The sequence below is a fragment of the Bacillus rossius genome, chromosome 2, assembly GCF_032445375.1.
Source record: "Bacillus rossius redtenbacheri isolate Brsri chromosome 2, Brsri_v3, whole genome shotgun sequence".
Classification (NCBI taxonomy): domain Eukaryota; kingdom Metazoa; phylum Arthropoda; class Insecta; order Phasmatodea; family Bacillidae; genus Bacillus; species Bacillus rossius.
The window spans coordinates 85,169,150-85,187,472 of NC_086331.1; the positions used below are offsets into that span (position 1 = coordinate 85,169,150).

Consider the following 18,323-nt stretch of genomic DNA (forward strand, 5'->3'; position numbering starts at 1 on the left):
CGATTCAATATGTAAATTAATGAGTGATTTTGGAAATTTCCCGAATTTCTAGATCAAAAATAAATAAATTTCAAAGATGGTAGTCATAACGGCTTACTGGAGGCTGGTGGTAAAAGATTTTAAGCCTCTTTTAAGGTTTTGAACATGATTTATTGAAATTATTATATTTTACAATAGATTAATTTTTTTGTGTCACCCACGGATTGAACCAAGGACAGGAATCGATCGAATTGATTGGAAATTCGCTTAATGAATTTTGGAATTTTTCCCGAATTTCTAGCTGAATAATTACAAACTCCAAGAGTGTGCCCAAATTTCAAGATGGCGGTTGCGTCAGTATTAATAAATGATTACAGCACTCTAGCGGGTATAATTGTAACTAATATGATCGCAATCTATCAGACGAGTACACAAACAAGAAGGTGTCCTCCAGCAGACGAAAACAAGATGGTGGCAATGTCCTCTAGCAGGTGATATATGTTAACTATCGTTCCTGGTAGCGAGTTCTGATCACAAAATGGCGGATCCAAGATGGCCGTCAATGTCAAGGCCAAGGTCAAAATTCAAGTTCAAAGTCAAAGTTCAAGGTCAAGGTCAAAGTTCAAGGTCAAGGTCAAAGTTTAAGGTTAAAGTTCAATGCCAACAGTCGAGGTCAAAGGCATGGTGAACAAAAAATTAAACTAACATTATGCCAGTGGACTCTAGTAGACGAAAACAAGATGGTAACCTCCAGCGGACGAAAACAAGATGGCTGATATGACGTCATACCAGCAGACGATATATACCTTGGTATTGGTGGTGGTGGGAGGTAAGTCTGCAGGTGGTTTCTGTGGAGGAAGGAACTAACGACATTTTCTATTAGTTTGACTCTTACCTGATTCGAAGCGAGGACTTCAAGGTGTAAGTGCGTTTTAAATAGTATTTTATTAAAATTTGATTAATAGTAGTATGTAAATGACGGTCCTGAAACAGGCTTCAGGCTGTGGTGTGTGGTATCGGTGTCCGCCATCTTGGATTGTGACATCACGGCGGCCATCTTGGATGACCTTGACCTTGACCTTGACCTTTGACCTTGACCTTGACCCCGGCGGCCATTTTAGATCCGCCATCTTGGATCCGCCATCTTGGATGACGTCATTTTGTTTTTTCGAACTTTCCGCCATTTTGGATTATGACGTCACCGTTGCATTATCCGTTACGCCCGCCATCTTTAACTTTTTTATTTATTATCCGATTTTAATGAAAATTTTTTTAAAATTTATAAAAAAAATTAAATTAATAAAATTTTAATAATTTTTTTTTAAAAAACGTACTTTTTAGACACGGAGCTCGGAGTCCTCGGTTCGAACCCGACGGGTGCAAAAAAATGGCGACAGGTTCCTTCCTCAATATTGGCTGCAGGCAGACTGACTTACCCCCACCACTTTTTTTCATAGCACATATATCTTTTACCCCCCCCCCCCTCACCCCTCCCCATCAACCCATTTTTTATCGTAAAAAACCACCCACCGACACTACTGCTGATGTTCTTCCACCCCTCCAAGAAAAAAAAGTTCACCCCCTCCATCTCTCTCCCACCCCTACCCTCCTCCTCCCCTAATTCTTTTATAGTATAAATACAGCCATTGTCGGACCCGGGAAGCCTTCAGTTACCTCCAGTTCCTCGCGCGCACCAGTCGTCTACTGAAGGGGTAATGTTTGCTTGTTGTGCGAGCGGAGCAAAGATTTTGTCGGCCATCTTAACATACGGTAAAGTGCGCACGCTTGCGGCACTGGATAAGGAGACGGAGTTACCTTATCTACAAAAGGAGTTTCTCCTGGTCTACGCCCCTCATGAGATAAGATACGTCTACAAGTTCCTGCCGGTGTACCTGCAGCTAGACCCAGACATCCAAGACTGTCTACCATGCACCGAGTGCGACAGAGGAAGCTCCAGCGTCCCCGACACACCGCACATGAAGTCATGGTGCAAGAAGCGGCGAGATGTGTCCAGGCAGCGGCGAGATGCGCCCAGGCAGCGGCAGCAGCAGCCTAGATCCTGAGCGCCGTGTCGCAGTCACCATCTAGGTGCCACTCCAGCCTCGTCGTACGTGTAACTGTGAGTAATGACAATATGACACTTTTTTCTTGTCAACGTCCAGTGTCTTACGTCCCAAAAGGGACCCGTAGTGAAGCAACTGTCAGTGATGTCTATCATTGGAGGTGAAGAAACCAGGACCTACGAATACATCTTTAAACCTCCTTGCGACTGGACGGAATTGGACAGATTCTCTCAACGCGAGAACCGTCGACTAACCTATGAAGTGAACGGTCTCTCGTGGAATGACGGTGATGTGGACTATGACCAACTTGTGTCTGTGCTGTCGAACCTCGTCGAGCCGGAAGACGACGTTGTTTACGTTCGTGGTAATGAACAGAAACGTATTGTGAGTGATTTGTGCAGTGGCAAAGTAATTGATCTACGTAAACAAGGCAACTGTCCTGGCTTCAACACACTGTTAAAGATGTACGGAAACCAAATTGAAAAGTGCGATAAATTTTATAATGGTTTCCACTGTGCACATTGTAATAGCCAGTTACTGAAGCTGTGGCTCTATGAACATCCTTATTACTACAGTGAAGATTAAATATATTTCTGTTATTTGTAAATTTTTCCAATGTAAATGTCTGTTGTGTGTGTAGAATTGGCGAATTTTATTTGTAAATAAAAAAAGTAAACCATTGTATTTGTTTTTGATCTTTTTTCACCTATACTATGGTTTTTTGTGAAGTAAAGACTCTTAATTCCAACTTTCAACAAAAACTTAAGTATGCAGAAGAAAAAAAAATAATCGTTTTACTTTTTTGCAGCAATGTATGTTTTCAATCATACATTCTAAAAAAATTATTCTCATCAAGAAAAAAAACCAAGGTATTAGTACAATAGAAATGAAACACAAAGTTAACAATTTTACAGTTATATATATTATCGTTAATATATATATACATTTTTTTTATTTCATGTGTGAGAGTGTAGATTCGCAGGTCTTTCTGTCAGCAGGCCACGCTCGTCCCACCTCCTCTTCATCTCCATCTCACCGGCTCCCTCTCCTCCTCACGTCGAATATCTCTCTCTCCATCGCAGCAACTGCTCACCTGCTAAATACTTAAATAGAATATTAGTCACTCTAACAAAAAGCTTGCATCGCAGCTCTCTGTGTTCGGAACGGGCTGGAGACCGTCACCGCTAAACAGTCTAGTCACGCACAAGCCCCTTGCCTCCATATGCAATATACTCCACATATGTAGTCAAGTACTTATGAACAACATCTCTAATTAGCAGTGGCCCATTACAACGATGCAAGCCTACCAGAAAGATCTACCATATTGACACAAAGCACATGCTTAAATTTAACAATGACACATACAAACGCTGAAATTGTCCAGTCACAACGACGTATCAACGCCGAAATCTTGTACAACATCGACTGAGGAACCCAGCGACGTAACCATCCATCGTTGACACCATCGGCATGAAACCATCGATTTAAGGAGCCCATCGATGCATAAAATCGCATATAAACACATAAAACGCATCGGTGTAAAAACACATCAGTGTAAAAAAATATATGTATTGCACCAAAAACTATGTGGGTGCATAAAACCAAACCAACCAACCACCAACCATCCAACCAAAAAAGTAGCATCACAAACAACGAGGATGCAAAACACCACCACTTCCATCCCACCCAACCAACAAAAAATCGTAGCATCGCAAACAACGAGGATGCATAAAACCACCACTTCCATCCCAACCAACCAACCAAAAAACGTAGCAGCACAAATTAACGTAGGTGCAAAACACCACCACTTCCATCCCAACCAATCAACCAAAAAAGTAGCATCGCAAACAACGAGGATGCAAAACACCACCACTTCCATCCCAACCAACCAACCAAGAGAGTGCAGCACCACAAATTAACGTTGGTGCAAGACACCACCACATCCATCCCAACCAACCAACCAAAAAACGTAGCATCGCAAACAACGAGGATGCATAAAACCACCACTTCCATCCCAACCAACCAACCAATAAAGTAGCATCACAAACAACGAGGATGCAAAACACCACCACTTCCATCCCAACCATCCAACCAAAAAAGTAGCATCGCAAACAACGAGGATGTAAAACACCACCACTTATATCCCAACCAACCAGCCAAAAAACATAGCACCACAAATCAACGTAGGTGCATAAAACCGTCACCTCCAACCCAACCAACCAACCAAGAGAGTGCAGCACCACAAATTAACGTAGGTGCAAGACACCACCACTTCCATCCCAACCAACCAACCAAAAAAGTAGCATCGCAAACAACGAGGATGCATAAAACCACCACTTCCATCCCAACCAACCAACCAATAAAGTAGCATCACAAACAACGAGGATGCAAAACACCACCACTTCCATCCCAACCATTCAACCAAAAAAGTAGCATCGCAAACAACGAGGATGTAAAACACCACCACTTCCATCCCAACCAACCAACCAACCAAAAAACATAGCACCACAAACAACGTAGGTGCATAACCACAACGAAGAAAAGCATTGCACCACAAACAACGATGCAAAGATCAAACAACGAACAATCCGACGTTGCATTATCCACCGACGAAGGCTATGTACACCAAATCAACAAAGACATGGGTGGCTACCTTGTGGCATCACTAGCGCCATACTCGTAACATATCTGTAGGTATTCCTGACGGACCTTGTCGGCTACTGTATCGGTCCGGGGGTCCTCAAAGTCCACACCATGCTTCACCCCATCAGTGAATCCTACACGAAACGTACGAGCATAGTCACCAGTTTCAACATTTCATGTTATAGGTTCACTTTTTTTTTCTTTGTAAAAAAATATATTTTACTATTTTGCAGACATATTTAGTATGTATAACTATTGAGGTACAATAGCATTATCCATTGTACCCATATGGTAACGTATGTATTCCATCGTCGCATATTATGCGTTTATCGTCGTGCCAACTAAGTGCCAATTTATTCATAGTTTCTGTGTACAATACCATTTGGTGCGACCTTATGGACCGGACTTGCGCACGCTTTGTTGTGTGGTGTTCCAGGACTTCAAGAAAATCTTCAAACGTAATTTTGTTCTTCACCACACATTTATGAATTCCTTTAGCTCTCTTGGATATATTATCGTTATATTTATACGTATATAATTTTGCTCTGAGGCCGACAAACTCCTCCATCGCCACCCCATTGCACACATCTTTGAATTTACCCACCACCTTTTTATTGGTGGGCGAGTAGCAGGGGTGGTCAATGGGATACGCGCTCGTGTCAAACACGCTCATGAGCGCAGAGTCGTCGGCCAGGTCCTGGTAAAAGTCGTGCGTCTTGATTTCATAGATGGAACTGTCCGTGTCCATGTACGCCAGCGTGATGTTGTCCTTATATTTTACCTTCATGATGTCGTAATGGAAGTTGTACATTAGCATTTTGGACAACTCCAGGACGGCTAAACCAGCATATACAGGGCGGTCAAAGAGGATACTTTCGTGCTGGAGTTTGATCAGAGCCAAGTTTTCATCGAGAACTGTCCTGTCCTGGAACGCTGGCTTTGCCACAATTTTCCGCAGCCTCTTCTCGCTGCATACGAGTTCCATCCGCTGCCTCTTCCTCTTTTGTTCTAATAGTTTACCAAACCATGCATTGTTTGCCAGCTTAAAAAATTCTTTTTCGAAATAATTGGAAGCATTCTGCCTCATAATCGTATTTTTCATAATGAAGGGCTTCATCCACGCACGCTGCTCAAATTCCAGAACTCGGTGTACTTTTGTGATTCGCAGTCCGTGCTGGAGAGCCTGCTTCAGGTTTCTATAATGAACTATGTAATTACTCTTTTTCTCGAGCATCGTCATTAATTTAGGCTGACGCGAGCCGGGCGGGCACTTGTTGACGGGCAGGAATGGCAGGTCCTTGTGCTCGTCATGCAGGGCGGATGGGTACTCAACATCCACTTGTAGGACGTACCCCATCCGCCCCTCGTCCGGTATGGTCATGACGTCAATGTCCGTGCCCGCCCACCTGAAGCCGCTGGCGGGAAGAGGCAGGGACATGGCCCATCCATAGAGGTTGTTGGCGTCCAGGTACATGACGTGGGTTGATGACTGGCTGGGATCGTAGGTACGGGGAAGGCAGACGTTGTTGGCCTTACAGTGGCGCTTGACCACTTGAGCAACCCCGCCCCTGATCCCAGCTTCGACGAACATGTGCATGTCGTAGTCGGTCATCAACTCCAGCTGTACCTTTGTATGCTTTAGCATTGCGTCGAACGTGAACCCTGGCGCGCTGACGTAGTGGCTGCAGTCGATGCCGTAGGTCTTGAGGCAGAGCTGTCGAAAGTTTTCGAACACATCCGTCAGCAGCAGCACGTCCGTCTTGAGGTAGACGTCGCTGTATTCACCCAGGGTCACGCAGCCGAACTCGCTCCACACTACCTGCGCATGTCTGTATTCTGCATCGCTGATATGGCTGTCATTTAATACATTGTGAAACTCCTCTTTCGCAGGCAGTTGTGGCTCGTCAAGTTTTTCCCAGCAGGTCACGTAGTCGTAGGGGAACACACCTTTTCTTGTTACAAGATTCAATTCATTTTGGGTGAAGAATTTTGATGTTTCAACGAATTTTTCGGCTGGCAGGTACGACGCAAGGGACGCCAAACTTCGTGCCATGAACCTGAATGTATCGATAAACTGTACGGAGAATTTGTTGCCCAGATTCTTAGAGAATGTAATCATTTTCTCTTGCATGTGGGGAATAATAAATATTTCCTTGTTGTCGTAGCCCAGTTTCTTGATGATAAACTTTTCATCATAACCCAGGTTGTGGAAGTACACAACAAGCTTCTTGGGCCGCCCGCGCAGGAGGTTGCAGCTGTTGCAGGCGGCACCAAGGTATTTACCACTAAAATGGTCGTGGTCCTTTACTTTGATGTTGCAGGCCGTGAATGACTTTTTACAGTAGCAGCACTGATGGGCTGCGACGAAGCTGACATATTCTTGAGTCGTCAGCGACGTCATTGGCAGGCTCGTCTCGTATATATGTCCTTAACCTGATTTCCGATATTAACTATGTCCTCCACGAATTTTGTCTCAGCATCAGGACCCCTGTACAGAATCGGCTCTTGCGGCAGCGAGATGGTGAGTGTGGCTGGGATCACATCATTATCTACCTTGACATATATACAATAACTAAAGGCTTCGTGCTTCTGGTAGGCCTGTGTGCTCGATTGCTGGGGGTCCGGCTGGCATGATGAGATGGGCACGAGCATGGCCTCAAAGTCTGCGTAAACGACGATGGGCATCTTTGACATGTGGTGGAAGTTTTTAAATTCCAGGACAGGTGGCTTGCCGTTCTTGTCAGCTTTAGGCATCTCGACGCGCACAGGAGCAAGGGTGCTGCAGAATTCCTTGTGCGCGTCGAGACACTGCTGCCCTGTCAGTCCTGAATCTCGTGGCAAATCGTGATAGTACGTGAAGCATCTCTTACACACATGTATTTTATGATCGTGGGCAGTGATCTGGGGCCTGACGAGTCTTGAGAAATTTTTTATGTAACAAAAGTGCGAGTTCTTATCTTCGGACGTTAGCAACAGGAGGTCGAAATGTTGTTGCTTTTCCTCCTTCCCCACACGCACTGGCGCGATCTTGTCGTTCTCATCGATGCTGTAGATGTTGACAGACACATCTTCGTTGTTCCTCTCAAACACTTTGATTTGGTGGAGGGGGGTGGGGAACTCAAGCCCTGAAAAATCAAATTTACCTTGCAGCTCACGGTATCGATGGTCGACTCGGCGTGGATTCTCCCCCTCCACGTACCGCGCCAGTATGGCCCACTTGAAGCACTCGTTATCTTCCAGGTTCATGGGATTTATGCATGCTTTTCTGTTCTTGATTGTGGATGGTAGATCAATGTAGGAGGAGACTCGCAGTGGTACTAACTTGTTGAAACGTAGCTGAATCTTCCTCACTGCAGACAGAGTCCACCCCGAGCCTTTGCTGACATATTCGTCTTCCTCCCTACATATTTTCTCAATACATTCCGTTACTGCCTCTTCAATGTCGCTCTCTTCATAGATGGGTATATTCTTTGTCTTGAATGCCCTCTTGTCTACACCTTCATCGAAGGGAGCGGGCTTGGCATAATCACATTCAAGCCATACATTGAACTTCACTGGGCCATTTTCACGTACTTCCTGGGAAATGCGATTTATGAAGTTATTTTTCATTTCGCCCAGGTACGTGCAAATATCTTTGGTCGCACCATTGTTGACTGCCACTAACGTTTTCAAATTTCTGCGGAACGCACTCTCCGCCTCAACAAACCCGGAACCGCCTGCCTCCAAGTCAACCTGAGCCTGGTCAGGCGCTTGCGCCTCCAAGTCTCGCTGTGCCTGATCGGGCACACTCGCCACGTATTGCGGGCGAGTGCTGGGGCCGGGCTGTTGCAGGCCAGAGGACTCGTCCGTACGCCGTCTCTTAGCGGCCTGTGAAGCCAGGCCATTGCACGTCTTGATGTGTGTCAGTAAATTATCTTTACGTGTGAATTCGCCCTGGCACTTTACGCATTTATAGCTACTACGACCAGGATTGAACTGGCACTGGCTCTTTTCGTGGCGTCTGGCATCATGGCTATGCTGAAACTGCTGTCCGCAAAACTGGCATCTCGAGCCTGAGCTTTGCTCGACGGTGCCCTCACATGTTCGAATGTGGCGGGTCAAACTGTCTTTGCGGCTAACTATCTTGCCGCAAGTATGGCATTGACTGGTGGTAGTACAGTCGGGATTTGCCTGGCACGCACGCTCATGCCGTCTGGCACTATGGCTAACAGTAAATAACTTGCCACAGTATGCACACCCATTCCCTGATGACGGTGCACATACCTGAGATGACACAAGCTGGCTGGTCCCCGAGGTCGTAGGCTGGCAGGCTCCCGATGTCGAGGGCTGGCCGGCTGCCGCGGGAACCCCAGTCAAAGTCCTCTTCATGTTGATGGAGTCTGTAACACGAGCAGATAAATTATAGTAATATACTTTATTTAAATGTTTCCACCATTAAATTTTGAAACTGAAGTAACGAATGCTTAAAGTTTATATGTTTGTGATTTTCATGTTAATTAAATTTTTTATTTGTCAAGTATAATTAAAAAATAAAATTTCAAGCATAAAGGCATTCGCGCGCACAAACTCTAACACACATACATGTACATGTATACAAGCAAAAGTTGAAATTTAAAAAAAAAATTCAACTCAACAGACGAACACAGGAACGGCTCTGTGTGTACTGCACGCACGCACAACGAGGAGGGCTGGAACGTCGTACAGGACACAGGAACCTGTAACATAGAAAAGGAACCGCCTGGTTTAGCACTCGATGATTTTTTCAAGACAGCGCAAAGACACTGACGTAAATATTTTATGTTTTATGTACTGACCGGAAACGTGGCAGAACCGTACGGAACTCCAGAGGGCAGACTGGCTTTCTCCAAGCGGATCACCCTCGAAAGTAGCTCGACGCAAGGAGAAGCACTGAATACCTGCAACACATACATACTATGATAAGTAATTGTAGAAGTAATGAAAATGGTCGTGTTATGCGTCTACGGATAGGTAGCGTGTGCTAATTTCTATACTTTTTTTCATTTAGCAGTAAAAAATTATAAGTTACTGTTATTAATATTGGTAATTGAACTCTTTTGTAAAAAAAATCGTAAACTTTAAATGTAACATTACCAAAACTCTATTTATCGAAATACCTTCATTATTTTTTCTTTTTGCCACTGTGAATAATAATATAAACTACTAGTGTAATCATTTAGCACGTCAGGGGATTCAGGCGCGCCATGCGACACGCGTAGGAATTACATCAGCTGGTGGTCACAGATGCAGCGTAAGGACGCGAGCGCTCCGTGTGCGTGGAGAGGGGCCGGAGGGAGGGAGGGAGGGAGAGCGCGCGATTCCCCCACCCGCGCAAGCCGCCATTTCATCACGACAACTCAAGCTGCACGGAGCTCCTGCCAGTCCTCTATCTCTCTCGTACGTCATCCATCTTGTTTCAAGCTAAGTCGTACGTGTATGAGTAATAACAAACATGTATGCCAGGAAAAAATGTTATTTCAAAATAAAAAAATACTGCAACTGAAGGCACTAATAATTTCGACACGGAAAAAAGTAATTTAGGTTGCTAACACTTTTTCATACAAACACAAACGTGAATCTATCCTAATTAACACGCTTCGGAACTAACGTGACAAGTAGTTTATTTTTATCATACATAGTCGTGAACCTAATTACACGTTACAAATTCAACTGATGTACATGTCATTTCAAAGATGTCAACTGTAAAACTAATAACCCGAATAGATTTCGTACACTGAAACTAATCTCGCTGCAATGATTACATTTACAATCAAAATAATATTCTTGTCAGACGTAATTCCAAGATTACTACTACGTTTAATTCTTGTTTGCGCATCCAAACTCGTGAGCCGAGAAAGGAACGCGCATGCAAGACTTTTTTTTTTCTCCCGCGTCCTTGCCCCTCTACAACCAGCTGCGCGGGAGGTGCTGTGTCATGTACTAGCTGGCTCAGCAGCAACCTTCACTACAGCTGTTACACTCACTGGGTGAAGGATGCAGCGGGGACACAGGCAAGAGAGACTGGAGAAATTTCAAAGTTGAAAATCTACGGAAAAAATTTCTCAAAGTGGAAAAAATTTACTGAAAAAAAAAAAAATTTACAAAGTTGGAAATGTACGGAAAAAATTTTCAAAGTTGAAAAAATGTACGGAAAAAATTTCAAAGTTGAAAATCTGCGGAAAAAATTTCAAAGTTAAAATTTAGGGTGAAGTTGTACTTACCAAGCTGCTGGAGTTGTAGAAACGGAAGGAGTCACAACGAAGCTCGAACTGGAACATGCGGTGACGGCGGCAAGACCAAAAGTGAAGCCCCTGTCGTCTCACACGGCAATTTATAGGTAAATTCCCCCCTTGGTCACAGGCTCAAGCCAATCAGGTTCCGCGAAAACTGCAGCATGGTCAGCACTATTTTTGAATTATTGGGAGGGATGAGGGAAAAGTGGGAGGAGCGAATGTGACGGAAATCAGGAGGGGGACGAGAAATGTTGCCTGTTTGGGGGGGGGGGGGGGGGATACTTACTGGCCAATCAGAATCATTCAGCTCCTGGCAGCTGGAAGAGACGCCACATGAATCGCCATGCTCCAGACGAAATAATTACCAACTTATTGAAAATTTATATATTATGACACTTTATAGATTAGGTTATTTTCATCACTTTCATATTTAAATAATAATTTACTGAAAAATAATAAATACATTTTTTTAAATTCTTCAACACAGACACTTTATAGATTAGGTTATTTTCATCACTTTCATATTTAAATAATAATTTACTGAAAAATAATAAATACATTTTTTTAAATTCTTCAACACTTATTATTTTTTTTAACCAAATTTTACTAACTTGTAGGTATTTTAATGAGAACTTTGTGCTACGTATAGATTTATTTATATGAAAGGACAAAGTAAATAATAACACGATATTAAAATTATGTACTCTATTTTTTTTATTACTTCAAAACATCTAACAAGGCAGAGAGTACAGAACACAGGGCGCTACGAATGGTTTTTACAGAATCAATTTCGTAAAAGTCCGTAGCATTATCGCAATGTATCTGTGACGGATCGAAGCTCAATCCTCGTTCCTTGATGCTGCGACGACGTGTCCTAGTCTTGGGTTTGGAAGATTTGAGTTCAGGTCTGGACAGGTCGCTGCGCTTCGAAGCGGCGAGTTTGGACAGGTCGCTGCGTCTCGTAGACACGAGTTTGGACTGCTCACTGCAGTCCAGGGTGCCGGGGACGATACCGGTACCGTCTTCTGGCGTGCAGTCGGATGCGTGTAGAGTCTTGTGGTGAATTTCTTCTGTGCTGCACGGAAGTACGGTTGTCGGTCTGAGGTTAAACACGACGCACGTATCCGGGCCGGTACAGTTTATTTGTAGTTGCGATGGTTCGTAACTGCGTGGCGAATGAGCCATTAGGAAATGCAATACTCCACCGTAACAGATTTCCGTATAAGTACGTAAATTTTCTTCTTCATCCAGGAAACTATATTCGACACAGTTGAAGTCTGGTTTAGCGCTCAGGTACTGTTTCCGGCTGGAATGGCGTCATCATCGTGTCCGAACGTAAACTGATTGATAGAGCTCGATTTTCGAACTATTTATAGAAAAAAAAAATCAGATGTGCCACTATTAAAAAAAAATCGGGTTTGCCAATATTAAAAATAAAAAAAAATTATTCGCACTGTTGCGAGTGCCATTTCTGCATTAGCTCCGAGTTTGAACAGGCACAGACATGTTCGAACTTGTCGTTTGGATGCTTAGCTTCGTACATTGAACAGAGTTTGCGTAGGGAAGGACAGCCATAGTCGGTCTGTATATCTACAATTTCAACTGTTCCGTCGTCACATAGATCTCGTAGCCATATCCTCTGTTCAGGTCCGGCAACGTATATTATTTCGTTTTGGACTAGTAAATCTTGAAGTGTGTTTTTCACTTGGTGGTATGGGATTTTTCCTTCGTCCCACTCTAGTCCGTGATAATATTTACATAGCCATTCGTTCGAGCGTTTACTTTTTTCGTCTAGTAGTTTCCACGGATACGGAGGTCGGAAGCTGCGGGTTCGAGTCTTGTCTCCGGAGGTGACGGCAATTTCTTTGAGAACAAAGCCGTTTTGGCTCTGGAAACCTTGCAGGTTGCAGTACATCTTGTCGCCAACTGATGATGAAATGATACATGCAGTCGTATTTATATCTAGCTCAATATTTTCACGAGACCTGAAAACGCATCGTAAGTAATTACTCTGTCGTGTAGGATCAGACAGAACGCCGTTGTGAGTGGCGGTACGTCATTTTTCGTGGAAATTTCCAATCGACAATAAATCATTGAACTACGAATCGATTCGTCTTGTTTGCTCACATCAAATACGATTAGTGGAGCCAATGATTTGTAGGTGTCTGGACTCAGGATTGGGTGCGATTCCTGTTCGTGGTATGATGATTGGAACTGCGTGTACATGTGATATGGCAAGGAAATACCGCCATTTTCGAAATCAATGTTCATGCCCACGTACGGGTAGCTTTCGCTGTTTAAAAATAATTTTACATTTTCCATAAAACAGTGGTCAAACACCAACCTGTAGGCTTTCAAGTTCATTTGTCTGTCTGTCTGCAAAGCTAATATTATATATCTCGGTTTTTCTGTACTGCTCGACGTTTTGACGACCCAGTGATTGCGTCTGTTCTGGGTCAGTAAGGGGCAAGTTACGAGATTCCAGCTCCTGAAAGCAATTTCGACCGTCTTGTCTTTTTTGACGTAACTTAATAGTCTGAGCCTTTCTTTCGTGCTGACGGTTATGTGCGGAACAAACCACTCAGTGCTCGTGACGGTGACTGCGACCGGCTGGGGGTCGTTCCCGGGTGCTCCCACGACGGCATTCAGGTGCGATGTCGCTAGAATTAACACGAGTTCTTGGCGGGCTTGAATTAATATTTTCTTGTAATCCTCCGCGAAGCCGAGAAGCATCGAAAGCGGTATGCTAACTTCGAATTTACCAGATTCATAAATGGGAATTTTGAAATCGGGTTACATTCCAAAACCCGCGATTTTGGTCGCGCTCAGGTCGTTCGGTGTTAGAGACAGGTAATTTTTCATCGTGGCAGTAATGCCCAAGTCCCACGATTCGTCGATCGCAATATTATTCAATTCGAAAATAACTCGTTCGAATAAATGCAATATTCCGTTTCGACCGAAGTATGCAGTTGTAGGATGTGATCCGTCCGCCTTTGTCAGCGTGCCTCTTATACGAATAAACGACTGGCATGGTAGAGTATAGACGTCTTGTTTCTGTACCGGAATGCGTATTTCCCTACCGGGCATATACGGCCCTTGGAGGTAGGGTGCGTAGCAGTGGTATTCAAATTTATTTACATCGTCGCTAAACTGAGCTTTTTCTGACACGTTTAAATAATCTTCCATGCTTGTGAACTTTGTAGCCTAAACTGCGGAGATACTTCACGTTAAGAGGTGTTAGCGCACCGCGGCCTCGCAACAGACTGGTCCTGGGTTCGTGTCGCTTCTTTGATTTATAGACCTTGAAAATCAGTCCCATCGCTTCAAGTGTAAACGTAGTGTGATTTCTTCGTTTCTAAAATTTACTAATTTATCGTTTTGATCGACAATGTCGACTACCACTTCGTGTACTGTTTTGGCGAGCACAGGGGCGTAAATGATACTTTGCGGTACTTCGACCAGTTTATATCCAGGCGGGACCGTTGGCGAAAACTCGTGGAGCATGTTGTTTAGTCTTCCGTTGAGGTACGTTCCACTTGCCAAATTGCAGTTTACACGTATTACATTCACAGGCATTATTTGTACGGGTAACGAGGAGACGTGCAAGGTCTTGGCTGCGTATATTTTCGGTTCGAATCCGAGCATAGAACCTATGGTCCTGGGTTTCGTAAAGTCGACATTTTCACTGCAATAGAGTTCGCATTGTAGCGTGTTTGGATTATCTCGCAATTCGAAGATTATGTTTGGAGTCAAAGCTTGCTTGATGTAATTCGTAATATCGATCAACTCGTACGCCCCGGTAGGTATGGAAATTTCCCGAGTTGATGTTCTATCGCTTTTCAAGAAGCACATTTTGCAGTTTTCGTCGTCAATGTTCGGTATGGCATTATACGTATGAAAATCTGCGAGCCCGATGCTCCATTCTCCGTTCAAGTCCAGTGGCGGGTAGAATGTGGCTCGTAGCTGTGAGCTACGGCCTGACAATATCAGTGTTACGGACATGACTGATTTATTTTCGCTAATGTTCATTTATTTTATACTTAGAAATCTCAAGCACAAGTGACCGCAGTTTGTTTGATTAGGCTTCTGTTCCGTTTCGTAATTGTAGAACAATGTAGTGGTCCGGCCCAGGTACCGCCTAAGTTCAGGCGGAGGTCTCAAATGACCGAAACTGTCGTAGTAAGTAGCTTTTTTTTCCAGACTTTATGTACGCCACCCAGTGCGTGCCGCGACCTGCCGACGTGTCTAAATTAATTATGGCGCGTTCGTTGGTTTTTGGTTTGCTGGGTAAAGTGTCTCGCATAAACACGCCGCGGAAATTTGGTATTTTAAGTTAGCGTGCGTACTTTATTAAATCTACGTTGGTGAGCGGTAGTTTCGGCAGAGAACTTAGGATTTTCGTTTCTTTTTCATGCCTCGGCCTGCCTTGTGCGGCCGTAGGTACAGTCCTGCGCCTTTTTTTTTTTACCGATGGCAATGGCTTCCATGCTTGAATTATGTCGTTGTGCTTCATCCAACTGCTTTCGCTGGTTCTTGCTAGTGTTGACTGCTCTAGCGATATTTGCTGCGGCTGCTGCGATCCCGCCTAGTGCACCTATAGCAGGCACAAGCAGTGGTAAAAATCCGCCCTTTTTCTTATTGGATCTTTGTATCTTGCGGTTCTTGGTCTTGCGAATTTTGGGTTTACGGGCACCCATTCCTAATTTCGTCTTTGCCTTAATGATTTTAGATACGCTCCAGGCCGCGATTTTCTCTCCTAGTCCCGCGTCCGGCGATTTGCTTATTTCCTCGGCTTCCTGTGCCAATGTCTGATCTGCTCTGTGCCTGGATTCCAGATCCTTGCTGAGGGAATACGCAATATCGTGCTGCTTGCACTTTTCGTCGAGAGAATTAATGCCCACGTCACCGCGAGCTAACATTTCGCTAGTTTAGTGCCGGGGCCGCAAAATCTGTAGCCGGGATTGTGTAGCTCGAATGGTAGATTGTTTATCAGCGAGTTTACGAGTCCTGCACCGATGTGTTTTTTGTTCTTACCTCTTCGAGGCATTACATACAACTGACCTAAAATCAATAAATACGAATTTTCTTATAGAATGTTCGTCAGTAGCGATGGAGGTAGTCAAGCAAGATGTTTGTTTGCCCGTGCGCATTACGCAAGACGATGAAACTAGCGGTCGCGAATCACGACATAGCGTATTATTACCGTCCACCGTACGTTGTATCATAGCAGGACCGTCAAACTGCGGTAAAACGTGCGTTTTACTGAGTTTACTGGAGGAGCCAAACGGTCTTCGGTTCGAGAACGTTTACTTGTACTCCAAGTCATTGCAACAGCCAAAGTACCAGCGCTTGGCCACTGTTCTACGCTCGGTGGATGGTCTGGAGTATTTTCCGTTTAGCGATAATACCGATGTGGTGTCTACCGACGAAGCAAAGCCTAATTCCGTGTTTGTGTTCGATGATGTGGCTTGTGAGAAGCAAGGCATAATACAAGAGTACTTTTCCATGGGCAGGCACGCCAGGGTAGACTGCATATACCTGTGTCAGACGTACAGTAGAATACCCAAACATTTGCTGCGTGATAATGCGAATGTTATAGTTTTGTTTCGCATGGACGAACTTAATTTGCGACACGCCTACGACGACCACGTAAACACCGACTTGACGTTTCAGGAATTCAAAGACATGTGTTCCTTGTGTTGGAAAGACGAGCACGGATTCCTAGTTATAGTCAAAGACTGGACTCTATATAAGGGCAGGTACAGACAAGGTTTCGACCAGTTTATCGTCAAACATGAATCATAGCATTTCTAAATTCGGTCGTACCAGTCGAGCTCCAAGTACACAGCTATGCGCCGTGAACCATGATGCTGAAATACGTAAATACATTTCGCTACTTGGCCAAGAAATAAAACGCGCAAAAGACGAAATAATAGTGTACCTTGTAGCCATAGACCAGCGCGTAGAAGCCTCTGATTCACGAATTCGAGACATGATCGAAGTTTCAAATGCACAAAGGCGTGATGAGCTAAAGTCGCTTCTGTCCAAACTTAATTCGCGCCTGGTGTCTAAAGGTGTTTCGAAATAAACACTATGGATGTTAAAACCGATTTGGTTAAGCAACTGCACGATGTCATCGAAGCCATTCGCGCGAAATACCTGCTTGCCAAGCAGCACAGATTAAGCGACGAGGTTCGAAGGGAGGAAAAATTGAAACCCTTGAGTGCCCGTCTGGATAGTTTCATATCCAGGCGAGGGGTCGTCGAAAACGAGAAACCAACTAAAATTGAAATAAAATAAGAGCCGCATACTACGTCCACGGGCAAACGAAAGCGGAGTCCACAATTAACAGATAATTCCATCGTTTCTACTAGCGAAGACAAAGTTTATTCCGGTCGAATTCTTAGGAAGAAACCTCGAAACAAAAAAAGTTTCGAAGTCGGTCCTCTCGCCAGCGAATACATAGCCTCATCTGTGCCACGAAACAACGACGCGACGTATGGAGTGCATAAACGAGGTACTAAGTGGGTCCTTGGTTCGAAGGAAGTTCATTTCGTGTCCGACGATAATATTGAATATGGAAAAGAAGTCATAAAACTTACTCGCGGATTATGTGAACTTTTGTTTCGTAAAAAACCGCGACGGTATTCTGAGATGGATTTGCGAAAATATAGAAGATTGCTAGAAGCATCCTTCGCCGTTTATGCAAAAAATGACCCGAAATCGGGTCGATTCAAAGACTATGAACATGTGAAATATCCTTTGATAGCTAGCCTTTTTTTAGATGTGGAAGGGGCCGGACTTTATAAACTCGACACTGGTAGAGAATTGGACTATGTATATTATGACGAACCGAACGAGTTGGTTGCTCGTCTTAGACTGCTACAGGCATCTCAGAGTGTGGGAAATAATTCACACAGCAACGAAATTGTATCCATTATAGAAGAATTACGGGAAGCGGGATATATTGAATAGTGATCATGTCAAAGTTTGCCATTGCGGGCGAGTTGCATAAACCCGCAAGACGTAATTATCCACATCGAAAAATAAAAATCAAAGGATTGGACGACAATTGGCAGTCTGATCTGCTCGAAATGTGCGAATATTCGCGTGTGAACAAGGGATACAGGTACATTCTCATAGTCATAGACACCTATTCAAAGTTCCTGTGGGCTAGACCCTTAAAACGGAAAACCGCCGTGGAAGTTACGAGTGCCATGGCGAATATTTTGAAACATAAACGAAGACCTTCGTTACTGCAGACGGACGACGGGAAAGAATTCTACAATGCATCATTCAAGACATTGATGAAAAAGTTTGACATTACGCATTATTTTACGTTTAGCGGTGTCAAAGCGTCAATGGCAGAACGTGTGATTCGTACGAT

At 44.0% G+C, this 18,323-nt stretch overlaps 1 long non-coding RNA gene across 1 annotated transcript; it reads right to left on the reverse strand.

Moving 5' to 3' along the window:
- Window positions 1-9,318: 9,318 nt before the first annotated feature.
- On the reverse strand, window positions 9,319-10,986 carry LOC134528795 (uncharacterized). Its single transcript, XR_010074423.1, has 3 exons — window positions 10,925-10,986; window positions 9,500-9,601; window positions 9,319-9,400 (listed from the first exon to the last, which is right to left on the reverse strand). It is a non-coding gene; the product is annotated as an uncharacterized LOC134528795 (long non-coding RNA).
- Between the last annotated feature and the right edge of the window lie 7,337 nt (window positions 10,987-18,323).